The sequence below is a fragment of the Bos indicus x Bos taurus genome, chromosome 11 (genome assembly GCF_003369695.1).
Source record: "Bos indicus x Bos taurus breed Angus x Brahman F1 hybrid chromosome 11, Bos_hybrid_MaternalHap_v2.0, whole genome shotgun sequence".
Lineage (NCBI taxonomy): Eukaryota > Metazoa > Chordata > Mammalia > Artiodactyla > Bovidae > Bos > Bos indicus x Bos taurus.
The window spans coordinates 39,066,236-39,079,547 of record NC_040086.1 but is presented as its reverse complement, the minus strand read 5'-3'; positions in this window follow the sequence as shown (position 1 = coordinate 39,079,547).

Sequence of the window (13,312 nt, the reverse complement as noted above, 5' to 3'; positions counted from 1 at the left end):
CATCACAGCAGGATCCTCTATGACCCACCTCCCAGAATATTGGAAATAAAAGCAAAAATAAACAAATGGGACCTAATTAAACTTAAAAGCTTCTGCACATCAAAGGAAACTATTAGCAAGGTGAAAAGGCAGCCTTCAGAATGGGAGAAAATAATAGCAAATGAAGCAACTGACAAACAACTACTCTCAAAAATATACAAGCAACTCCTACAGCTCAACTCCAGAAAAATAAATGACCCAATCAAAAAATGGGCCAAAGAACTAAATAGACATTTCTCCAAAGAAGACATACAGATGGCTAACAAACACATGAAAAGATACTCAACATCACTCATTATCAGAGAAATGCAAATCAAAACCACTATGAGGTACCATTTCACACCAGTCAGAATGGCTATGATCCAAAAGTCTACAAGCAATAAATGCTGGAGAGGGTGTGGAGAAAAGGGAACCCTCTGACACTGTTGGTGGGAATGCAAACTAGTACAGCCACTATGGAGAACAGTGTGGAAATTCCTTAAAAAACTGGAAACAGAACTGCCTTATGACCCAGCAATCCCACTGCTGGGCATACACACTGAGGAAACCAGAAGGGAAAGAGACACGTGTACCCCAATGTTCATCGCAGCACTGTTTATAATAGCCAGGACATGGAAGCAATCTAGATGCCCATCAGCAGATGAATGGATAAGAAAGCGGTGGTACATATACACAGTGGAGTATTACTCAGCCATTAAAAAGAATACATTTGAATCAGTTCTAATGAGGTGGATGAAACTGGAGCCTATTATACAGAGTGAAGTAAGCCAGAAGGAAAAACACCAATACAGTATACTAACGCATATATATGGAATTTAGAAAGATGGTAACAATACCCCTGTGTACGAGACAGCCAAAGAGACACTGATGTATAGAACAGTCTTATGGACTCTGTGGGAGAGGGAGAGGGTGGGAAGATTTGGGAGAATGGCATTGGAACATGTATAATATCATGTATGAAACGAGTCGCCAGTCCAGGTTCGATGCACGATACTGGATGCTTGGGGCTGGTGCACTGGGATGACCCAGAAGGAGGGTATGGGGAGGGAGGAGGGAGGAGGGTTCAGGATGGGGAACACATGTATACCTGTGGCGGATTCATTTTGATATTTGGCAAAACTAATACAATTTGTAAAGTTTAAAAATAAAATAAAATAAAAAAAATATTAAAAAAAATCCAATTAGCTACCCCCCAAAAAAATAAATAAATAAATATGTCAATAAGCAAAAAAAAAAAGAAAAGTGAAAGTGAAGTCGCTCAGTCGTGTCCAACTCTAGCGACCCCATGGACTGCAGCCTACCAAGCTCCTCTCTCCATGGGATTTTCTAGGAAAAAGTACTGGAGTAGGGTGCCATTGCCTTCTCCGCAAGTAACATTAGTTTTCACTTTTTCCTATATATTTTCATAGTTTTCTGAAGGAAAAATAGAAAGCAGATTAAGCAGGAACTTTGTACAAATTCCACTGTTCTCTCTCTGGTTTGTTATTTCTGTAGTAGATACTAGAACATCCTCTGCCAAAATCATAACGGAGCCAATATATTGAGCTAAAAATGATGGGAATCACTTCATCATGTCCCCAAACAATAGCTTTCTGGAAACAGAATTGAATAGAAGTATCTTAAAATGATGAGTGTTTTTTTGTTCAATTTTGTTTTATTTTTGTTGTTTTCTTATTGAAATACAGTTGATTTACCCTGTTGTGCCTCCAGTGGTTTTTAAAAAATGAAAAAAAAAAATGCAATTACATGTAACTGTGTCTCTCTTTTCAATTTATAATATAGTGAACTTTTAATTAATGGTTAACCTGTCAAATATAAAAACCCTCAAAATTTACACAAATTTCATTGTTAATGGAATATTTTACTGAAACAAAACTTTGCTATTAGTGAATTTGAAATTTTAAAAATAGTGTGAAATCCAGAGTACTTTTCCTTAAGCAGTATTGCTAAATATAACAGAAATAGTCTTGCTTCTAGACATTTACATTCTCTGGCTGCTGACAACTGCATTATTTTGAAAGTTAGGAACAAGACTAACAGTAGAAACAAGCAAAAATAATCTACAAGGCTGAAGTTTTCCTGCTTTGAGGAGTCCAGATAACAATTGTCTGAATTAACTGCCTTTTATTTAGAGTGAGGTCCAGGATTTCACAAGGTTCCCCTCCTGAAGATTTCTGATGTTTTCACATAATAACCCCCATTCCACTGATTTTGCTTCTCTATATCACAGATCAACAAAGTACAAAACATTGCGGTTTTTAAAGTAAAGTTTTAGGGGAACAGAGACACTGATACTCATTTAGAATTTCACCAAAGATGTTATGACCCTGAAAGCCAGTGATGTTTCTTATTTGGTCTTTTATAAGAAAATTTTTGCTGAACTATGGTCTATATAATGGACCCAGGCCACCTCTTCTTTGTCTCTGAGGTTGCCCCCTCACCAGATGTTCTAGAACTGAGCAGTTATCCCTGGACTTCACCCTATTGGAAGTCTGATCCCCAGAAATAAGAATCAGAAATATGGTTAAGACCAAATAGTGATACTTAACAAAGATGCATGAAGCCAAGTTAAGATGGTGTATACAGAATGAGAAGGAAATGGCAACCCACTCCAGTGTTCTTGCCTGGAGAATCCCAGGGACGGGGGAGCCTTGTGGGCTGCTGTCTATGGGGTCACATAGAGTTGGACACAACTGAAGCGACAGCAGCAGCAGCAGCAGCATACAGAATGAGCAGTGATGGCAGCTAATTTCTCTTTCCTGATCTGAGTGTTGGCTATATAGGTATGTTTGGCTAGTGAGAATTCACTCAGTTTCCCAGTTATAAGATACATACAAATAACAATTTAACAAAAAGTAAAGCTTTGTATTGAGAGCTTGTGCAAAATATGAATTACAGAACTAACAGAAGTAAAATTTCAAGCAGGATTCTATTTCATTAGTCACGGGCCATGCCTTCTCTGGTTTGGATGCTCCTGTTACTTTCTGACTTCGAGGCAAGTTTTCAACTTTGTGATATTAAAAATTTTAGTAAGTATGCCTTTGCTGACACAATAATCTCCCTAGACACAGGCCATGGTGCTCTGTTTGAGATGTCCTTCTTTCTCATTCTCCTTATCTCAGAGCTGGGAGTCCCACTCAGTTGTACAGAAGCTCCCATGCATCTTTCCTCTACCAAAATCTAGATGTTTGTTCCCTGCTTTTTTGAATGAAAGGAAGAAATATTTTCACCCTTCACTCAACCTCAAATAATCCCTATGATGATGCAGGGGTTGTTTATGTTGTTCAGTTGTCAGGTCGTGTCCAACTCTATGACCCCTGACTGCAGTACAACAGGCTCCTCTGTTGTTCACTGTCTCCTGGAGTGGGTCAAATTCATGTCCATTGAGTTAGTTATACTATCTACTTCATCCTCTGCTGCCCTCTTCTCCTTCTGAATTCAATCTTTCCCAACATCAGTGTCATTGGTAACAATGAGTCAACTCTTAGCAACAGGTGGCCAAAGATCGGAGCTTCAGCTTCAGCATCAATCCTTCCAATAAATTTTCAGAGTTGATTTCCTTTAGGACTGACTGGCTTGATCTTCTTACACTTCAAGGGACTCTCAAGAGTCTTCTCCAATACCACAATTTGAAATCATCAATTCTTCAGCACTCAGCCTTCTTTATGGACCAACTCTCACATCCGTACATGATTACTGGTGAAACCATAGCATTGACTATACAGATCTTTGCTGGAAAAATTATGTCTCTGCTTTTTAATATGCTGTCAAGGTTGCTCACAGCTTTCTTTCCAAGGAGCAAGAGTCTTTTACTTTCATGACTATAGTCACTGTCTGCAATGGCTTTGGAACACTAACAAATAAAATCTGTTACTATATCCACTGTTTCCCCTTCTATTTGCCATGAAGTGATCAGATTGGATGCCATGATTTTTATTTTTTTAAATGTTGACTTTTAAGCCAGCTTTCTCACTCTCCTCTTTCACCCTCATTAAGAGGCTCTTTAGTTCCACTTCACTTTCTGCCATTAACGTGGTACCATCTGCATATCTAAGGATGCTGATATTTTTCCTAGCAATCTTATTTACAGCTTGGGATTCATCTAGCTGGCATCTCCCATGATGGATTCTGCCTATAAGTAAAATAAGCAGGGTGACAATTATGATTGTCACCTTATCATATTTACTTACTGTACTTACATACTGTACTTATGTACAGCCTTATCGTACTCCTTTCCCAATTTGGAACCAGTCCATTGTTCCATGTCCAGTTCTAATTGTTTCTTGACCTGCATACAGGTTTCTCAGGAGACAGGTAAAAGTGGTCTGGTATTCCAAAATCTTTAAGAATTTTCCACAGTTTGTTGAAATCCAACCATCAAAGGCTTTAGCAGTCAGTGAAGCAGATGATTTTTCTGGAATTTCTTGGCTTTCTCCATTATATAATGAATGTTGGCAACCTGATCTCTGGTTCCTCTACCTTTTCTAAATCCAGCATATACATCTGGAAGTTCTCTGTTCATGTACTGCTGAAGCCTAGCTTGAAGAATTTTGAGCATTACTTTGCTAGCATGTCAAATGAGCACAATTGTAGAGTAGTATGAACATTTTTTGGCATTGCTCTTCCTTGGGATTGGAATGAAAACTGATCTTTTCCAGTCCTGTAGCCACTGCTGAGTTTCCCAGATTTGCTGACATACTGAGTGCAGCACTTTAAAAGCATCATCTTAGGATTTGAAATAGCTCAGTTGGAATTACATCACCTCTACTAGCTGTTTCTAGTAATGTTTCCTAAGACCCATTTGACTTTACTCTCCAATATATCTGGCTCTAGATGAGTGACCACACCATTGTGGTTATCTGGATCATTAAAAACTATTTTGTGTACTTCTTATGTGTCTTCTTGCCATCTCTTCTTAATATGTTCTGTTCCTTTTAGGTCCTTACCATTTCTGTCCTTTATTGTGCCCATCTTTGCATGAAATATTCCCTTGATATCTCCAATTTTCTTGAAGCGGTCTCTAGTCTTTCCTATTCTATTGTTTTCCTCTATTTTTCTTTGCATTGTTAACTTAAGAAGGCTTTCTGACTCTTCTTGCTATTCTCTGGAACTCTGCATTCAGTTGGGTGTATCTTTTCCTTTCTCCTTTGCCTTTCACTTCTTTTCTTTTCTCAGCTATTTGTAAAGCCTCCTCAGACAAGCAGTCTGCTTTCTTTCATTTCTTTTTCTTTGGAATGATTTTAGTCACCACCTCCTGTACAATGTTACAAACCTATAGCCATAGGTTTTCAGACACTTTGTCTACCAGATCTAATCTCTTGAATTAATGTATCACCTCTACTGTATAATCATAAGGGATTTGTTTTAAGTCATACATGAATGGTATAGAGGTTTTCCCTACTTTCTTGAATTTAAATCCCAACTTTGCAATAAGAAGCTGATTAGAGCCACATTCAGCTCCAGGTCTTATTTTTGCTAACTATATAGAGCTTCTCCATATTAGGGTGCAAAGAATATAATCAATATGATTTTTATATTGACCGTCTGGTGACTCTTGCCCACAGTAGTAGATATAGTGGTCATCTGAGTTAAATTCACCCATTTCATTCCATTTTAATGCACTGATTCCTAAAATGGTGATGTTCCCTCTTGCCATCTCTTTTTGACCACTTCCAATTTATCTTGATTCATGGACCTAACATTCCAGGTACTTATGTAATAAAGTATTGATCATTATATCTGCTATTATGGGTAAGGATCCCTTAGAAGAAATGGAGTAGCCAACATAGTCAACAAAAGAGCCCAAAATATGGTTTTTGGGTGCAATCTCAAAAACGACAGCATGATCTCTATTCATTAACAAGGCAAACCATTCAATATCAGAGTAATCCAAGTCTATGCCCCCAACCAGTAATGCTGAAGAAGCTGACGTTTAACTGTGCTATGAAGACCTACGAGACCTTCTAGAACTAACACCCCATAAAGATGTCCTTTTCATTATAGAGGACTGGAATGCAAAAGTAGGAAGTCAAGAGATACCTGGAGTAACAGGCAAATTTGGCCTTGGAGTACAAAATTAAGCAGGGCAAAGGCTAACAGTTTTGCCAAGAGAACGCACTGGTCATAGCAAACGCCCTCTTCCAACAATACAAGAGAAGATTTTACACATGGACATCACCAGATGGTCAATACCTAAATCAGATTGATTATATTCTTTGCAGGTAAAGATAAAGAAGCTTTATACAGTCAGCAAAAACAAGACTGGGAGCTGACTGTGGTTCAGATCATGAACTCCTTATTGTCAAATTCAGACTTAAAATGAAGAAAGTAGGGAAAACCACTAAACCATTCAGGAATGATCTAAATTAAATCCCTTATGATTATACAGTAGAAGTGACAAATAGATTAAAGGCATTAGATCTGATAGAATGCCTGAAGAACTATGGATGGAGGTTCATGACTTTGTACAGGAGGCAGTGATTAAGACCATCCCCAAGAAAAAGAATGCCAAAATGGTTGTCTGAGGAGGCCTTAAAAATAGTTGAGAAAAGAAAAGATGTGAAAGGCAAAGGAGAAAAGGAGAGATATACACATTTGAATGCAGAGTTCCAAAGACTCGCAGGGAGAGATGAGAAAGCCTTCTTGAGTAATCAATGCAAAGAAATAGAGGAAAGCAATAGAATGGGAAAGACTAGAGATCTCTTCAAGAAAATTAGAGATACCATGGAAACATTTCATGAAAAGATGGGCACAATAAAGGACAGAAATGGTATGGACCTAACAGAAGCATAAGATATTAAGAAGAGGTGGCAAGAATACACAGAAGAACTGTACAAAAAAGATCTTCATGACCCAGATAATCACGATGGTGTGATCAATCACCTAGAGCCAGACATCCTGGAATGTGAAGTCAAGCGGGCCTTAGGAAGCATCATTACAAACAATGCTAGTGTAGGTGATGGAATTCCAGTTGAGCTATTTCAAATTCTAAAGGATGGTACTGTTAAAGTGTTGCACTCAATATGCCAGCAATTTGGAAAATTCATCAGTGGCCATAGTACTGGAAAAGGTCAGTTTTCCTCCCAATGCCAAAGAAAGGCAATGCCAAAGAATGTTCAAACTACCACACAATTGCACTCACCTCACACGCCTGCAAAGTAATGCTCAAAATTCTCCAAGCCTGGCTTCAACAGTACATGAACTGTGAACTTCCAGACCTTCAAGCTGGATTTAAAAAGGCAAAGGAACAAGAGATCAAATTGCCAACATCTGTTGGATCATCAAGAAAGCAAGAGAGTTTCAGAAAATCATCTACTTCTTTATTGACTAGGCCAAAGCCTTTGACTAGGTGGATCACAACAAACTGGAAAATTCTTCAAGAGATGGAAATACCAGATCACCTGACCTACCTCCTGAGAAATCTGCATGCAGGTCAAGAGGCAATGGTTAGAACCAGACATGGAACAACAGACTGATTCCAAATTGGGAAAGGAGTACTTCAAGGCTGTATATTGTCACCCTGCTTATTTAACTTATGAGCAGAGTACATCATGAGAAATGCTGGGCTGGATGAAACACAAGCTGGAATCAAGATTGACAGGAGAAATATCAATAACTTCAGATATGCAGATTACACCACCCTTATGGCAGAAAGGGAAGAGGAACTAAAGAGCCTCTTTATGAAAGTGAAAGAGGAGTGTGAAAAAGTTGACTTAAAACTCAACTTTCAGATAACTAAGATTATGGCATCTGGTTCCATCACTTCATGGCAAATAGATGGGTAAACAATGGAAACAGTGTCAGACTTTATTTTTCTGGGCTCCAAAATCACTGCAGATGGTGACTGCAGCCATGAAATTAAAAGATGCTTGCTCCTTGGAAGGAAAGTTTTCACCAACCTAGAAGCAAGTTAAAAAGCAGAGACATTACTTTGCCAACAAAGGTCCTTCTAGTTAAAGCTATGGTTTTTCCAGTAGTCATGTATGAATGTGAGAGTTGGACTATAAAGAGCTGAGTGCAGAAGAATTGATGCTTTTGAACTGTGGTGTTGAAGACTCTTGAGAGTCGCTTGGACTGCAAGGAGATCCAACCCATCCATCCAAAAGGAATATTCATTGGAAGGACTGATGCTAAAGCTGAAACTCCAATACTTCGGCCACCTGATGCCAAGAAGTGACTCATTGGAAAAAACTCTGATGCTGGTGAAGATTGAAGGCAGGAGGAGAAGGGAAGGACAAAGGATGAGATGGTTGGACTGCATCCTCAACTCAATGGACATGGGTTTGGGTGGACTCTGGGAGTTGGTGATGGACAGGGAGGCCTGGCATGCTGCACTTCATGGGATCACAAAGAGTTGGACACGACTTTGCAACTGAACTTATATGAAGGTATTGCTGTAGTTCTCCTAATTATTAGCACTAGTCCTAGGGGTCGTTGTGGGGATGCAACTAAAAGTAGGCATAAAACATAGTCTTCATGCAAAAAAAACTCACGGTAAGTTGATTCCTAGTTGGAATTTTAAGAGGCCTGTCATAAAGCAAATAATGTCCTGGTTTTCCCAGGACTGTTGGGGGAGTTTGTAATTTCCTGGGTTCTACCAGCTATAGCAAAAAGTTGAAGCAACTGATGGATCAGTGTTACAGCCCTGTTTAATTTCCTCAGTTGCCACAAAAATTTGAAGCAAGGGATGGCCCCATGTTACAGCTCAGCTTTATTTGGCAAGCAAAGGAAAATACATCCTTGAGGCGTAAAGGCAGGCTGACCCAAAACATGAAAGGAAAAAAGAAGTGTCCCCCACCCCCCGCCCCTCAATTTTGGCTCCTCTTCTTATGTTTTTTTTTTTTTTTTCCTCCTCCCCCTGGCCCTTCCCTATGTAAACTGGGCTAGCCAGGAAGACTGTTTTACCTGAGGTCCTCACTCCAGTCCTTAGACCTTCATTTGTTCTATTTTTATGGGCTTTTCCCTTCTTTGTCTTTTAGCCACCAGGACTCCTTTTTTCTATTCTAACTACCTAACAAAAGTAACCATAGACAGTATTTAAATTAATGTATGTGACACTGTTACAAGATAACTTTATTTACAAAAATAGGCCAGGGCTGGATTGGGCCAACTGGCTATTGTTTACTTACCCTGGAATCAAATTCTTATTTTAAAATTGTTTCCTGGTGTTTCCTATTTAAAATTGTTCTCCATATATGGTAATATATTTACGTACATACAACCAAATGGTGACATTTGGTTCACAAGATTTATCACTAGATTTTTCCACTCTATTTATAGAAGATGTGTCATAGAATTTAAATTATTGTAAAGAAAGTAGAGGAAAATGTAGAATATAGAGTTATTATTTTAAAAATTAGTGTACTAGTCTAATCCCTAGGATAATTTTTAGCTTCACCCCTTATAATATTCTAATATTCTTATAATATTCTAATACATCTATAATGTATTTATTGGTGTAGAATTGTGAAAAGAAAGAAATGTAAATTGGAGGCTGTGTTTACAATACACAGACTTTTGAACAACATGCGTTTGAACTGCATGGGTCCACTTAAATATGTGGATTTTTTTTTTCGGTAGTAAATACTACAATACTACATGATCTGCAGCAAACTGAATTTGCAGATACAGAACCTTGTATGCAGAGGAAACTTGGATACAAAGAAACTGCATATATGGAGGGCCAACTATAAGTTCTACTTGGATTTTTAACTTCATGGTGGGTCAGTGTTCCTATCCCCTGTGTTCTCAAAGGCCAGCTGTCCTTCTGTGTGTTTGACTGTTTTAATTGTATTCGGTAATTTTCACCTCCCTAATCAAAGTACACATAATCCTCTTGAGAAATATTTCCCAAATCTAAGATGCAGGTAGTGGCACCATTTTGAACAATAGTTTAGATGCCCACCATACTTCCTTCCCTCTCTGCTCCAAGCAGAACTTCAGTGGTCCCATTCTGTTCTTCCTGTCTGCAATGCTTCCTTCTGCCATTTATCTTTGTTCCCTCTACTTAGAAAGTTCTTCTAGTTCCTTTTCATTAAGTTAATATTGACCATCCTTGATGTAGTCCCATTTGTCTATTTATGCTTTTAGTGTCATATTCAATATATTATTGCCAAGACTGATGTCAAAAACTAATTTTTTTTAGGTTTTCTTTAAAAAAGTTTCACAGTTTCACAGCTTATTGAGTTGATTTTTGTGTTATGGTATAAGGTAGGGTCCAATTTCAGGTTTCTGTATGTGGATTTCCAGTTTTCCCAGTACCATTTTGTTGAAGAGACCATTGGTCTTGGTACCCTTGCCAAAGATCAATAGAGTATATATATGCGTGTTTATTTCTGGGCTCTCTATTTCATTCCATTAATCATTAGATCAGTATTATATGCCAGTACTGTAATGTTTTAATCTCAAAGTCAAGATGTGTGAGGCCTTCAGCTTTGTTTATCTTGTTCAAAATTACTCTTGACTATTTAGGGTCTTTTGTGATTCCATATGAGTTTTAAAATTGTTTTTTTTTTTTTAATTTCTGTAAGCATGCCTTTAATATCCTAACTCATTTTTGAAAAATCTGTTCAGATTTTCTGTTTTTTCACAAATTAGTCCTGGTAGGCAGAGGAAACAATCAACAGAATGAAAAGGCAGCCTCTGGAATGTGAGAATATATTTGCAAACCATATATTTGATAAGAGGTTAATTTCAAAAATATATAAGGAACTACTACAACTCAATAGCAGTAAGTTAATGGGTAGACAGATAAAATGGCAAAGGACTTGAACTGACATTTCTCTAAAGAAGGCATACAAATGGCCAATGAGTATATGAAGTAGCTCAATATCATTAATTATCAGGGAGTGCAAATCAAAACTTCAATAACATATCACTTCACACCTGTTAGATAACAAGTGTTGGTAAGACTATGGAAAATCGGAACCCTTGTGCACTGTTGATGGGGATGCAAAATGGTATAGCAGCTATGGCAAACAGTAGAGAGATTCCTCAAAAAGGTAAAAACTGTATTGTATGATCAAGCAATCTTGCTTCTGGTTATACAACCAAAAGAATTGAAAGAAAAATCTCAAAGATGGCTACATTCCCATGTTTTCTGCACCACTAATCAAGATGTGGAAATAACCTAAGTTACATTTGTGGAACCTAGGTTGTCAAGATGTGGAAATAACCTAAGTTACATTTACAGGTCTATGGGTAAAGAACAAAAGTGATATATACATAAAATAGGATATCATTCAGCCTAAAAAAGTGAATTCTCTCTTTGTAACTATCTGGATGATCTTTGAGGGGTCATCTAAATGAAATACCAGTCACAGTAAGTCAAACACTGTATGATTCCACTTAGATTCCACTTATATGAGGTACCTAAAGTACTCACGGGAGAAGGCAATGGCACCCCACTCCAGTACTCTTGCCTGGAAAATCCCATGGATGGAGGAGCCTGGTGGGCTGCAGTCCATGGGGTCATGAAGAATCGCACACGACTGAGCAACTTCACTTTCATTTTTCACTTTCATGCATTGGAGGAGGAAATGGCAACCCACTCCAGTGTTCTTGCCTGGAGAATCCCAGGAACGGGGGAGCCAGGGGGCTGCCATCTATGGGGTCGCACCGAGTCGGACACGACTGAAGTGACTTAGCAGCAAAGTACTCACTCATAGAAGCAGAGAATATTAAGGGTGGTTGCCAAAAGCTGGAGGATGGAGGATTGAGGAGTTGTTATTCAAAAGGCATGAAGTTTCACTTATGTCAAATAATTTCTTGAGATGTCCTGTACATTAGTGCCTATAGTTAACAATACTATATGGTGCACTTTAAAATTTGTTAAGAGGGTAACTCTCATTAGTAGTCATATATGCTGCAGTGATTTTGGAGCCCCAAAAAATAAAGTCTGACACTGTTTCCACTGTTTCCCCATCTATTTCCCATGAAGTGATGGGACCAGATGCCATGATCTTCGTTTTCTGAATGTTGAGCTTGAAGCCAACTTTTTCACTCTCCTCTTTCACTTTCATCAAAAGGCTTTTTAGTTCTTCTTCACTTTCTGCTATATGGGTGGTGTCATCTGCATATCTGAGGTTATTGATCTTTCTCCCAGCAATCTTGATTCCAACCTGTGCCTCTTCCAGCCCAGCATTTCTCATGATGTACTATGCATAGAAGTTAAATAAGCAGGGTGACAATATACAGCCTTGACGTATTCCTTTTCCTATTTGGAACCAGTCTGTTTTTCCATGTCCAGTTCTAACTGTTGCTTCCTGACCTGCATACAGGTTTCTCAAGAGGCAGGTCAGATGGTCTGGTATCCCCATCTCTTTCAGAATTTTCCATAGTTTATTGTGATCCACACAGTCAATGGTTATGGCATAGTCAATAAAACAGAAATAGATGTTTTTCTGGAACTCTCTTGCTTTTTCGATGATCCAGCAGATGTTGGCAAGTTGATCTCTGGTTCCTCTGCCTTTTCTAAAAACAGCTTGAACATCTGGAAGTTCACGGGTCACATATTGCTGAAGCCTGGCTTGGAGAATTTTGAGCATTACTTTACTAGCATGTGAGATGAGTGCAGTTGTGCAGTAGTTTGAGCATTCTTACTTTGCCAACAAAGGTCCGTCTAGTCAAGGCTATGGTTTTTCCTGTGGTCATGTATGGATGTGAAAGTTGGACTTTGAAGAAAGCTAAGCACCAAAGAATTGATGCTTCTGAAATGTGGTGTTGGAGAAGACTCTTGAGAGTCCCTTGGACTGCAAGGAGATCCAACCAGTCCATTCTGAAGGAGATTAGTCCTGGGTGTTCTTGGGAAGGACTGTTGCTAAAGCTGAAACTCCAGTAGTTTGGCCACCTCATGTGAAGAGTTGACTCATTGGAAAAGATCCTGATCCTGGGAGGGATTGGGACAGGAAGAGAAGGGGACAACAGAGGATGAGATGGCTGGATAGCACAGACTCAATGGATGTGAGTTTGGGTGAACTCCAGGAGTTGATGATGGACAGGGAGGCCTGGTGTGCTGCAATTCATGGGGTCACAAAGAGTTGGACATGACTTAGCGACTGAACTGAGTACATTGATGGAGATTATGGTGTCATAAATGTTTGCCTGTGTTCAAATGCATCAAATTGTATACATTAAATTTGCATGGTTCTTTGTATATCAATTACACCTCAATATAGCTTTTTTAAAATAAGACAAAAACTGACCATCTTTCAGATTACAGTTCAAATGTTGCTTCTTCAGGATATTCTTCCTTGATCTCCCTAAACAGGTAAAA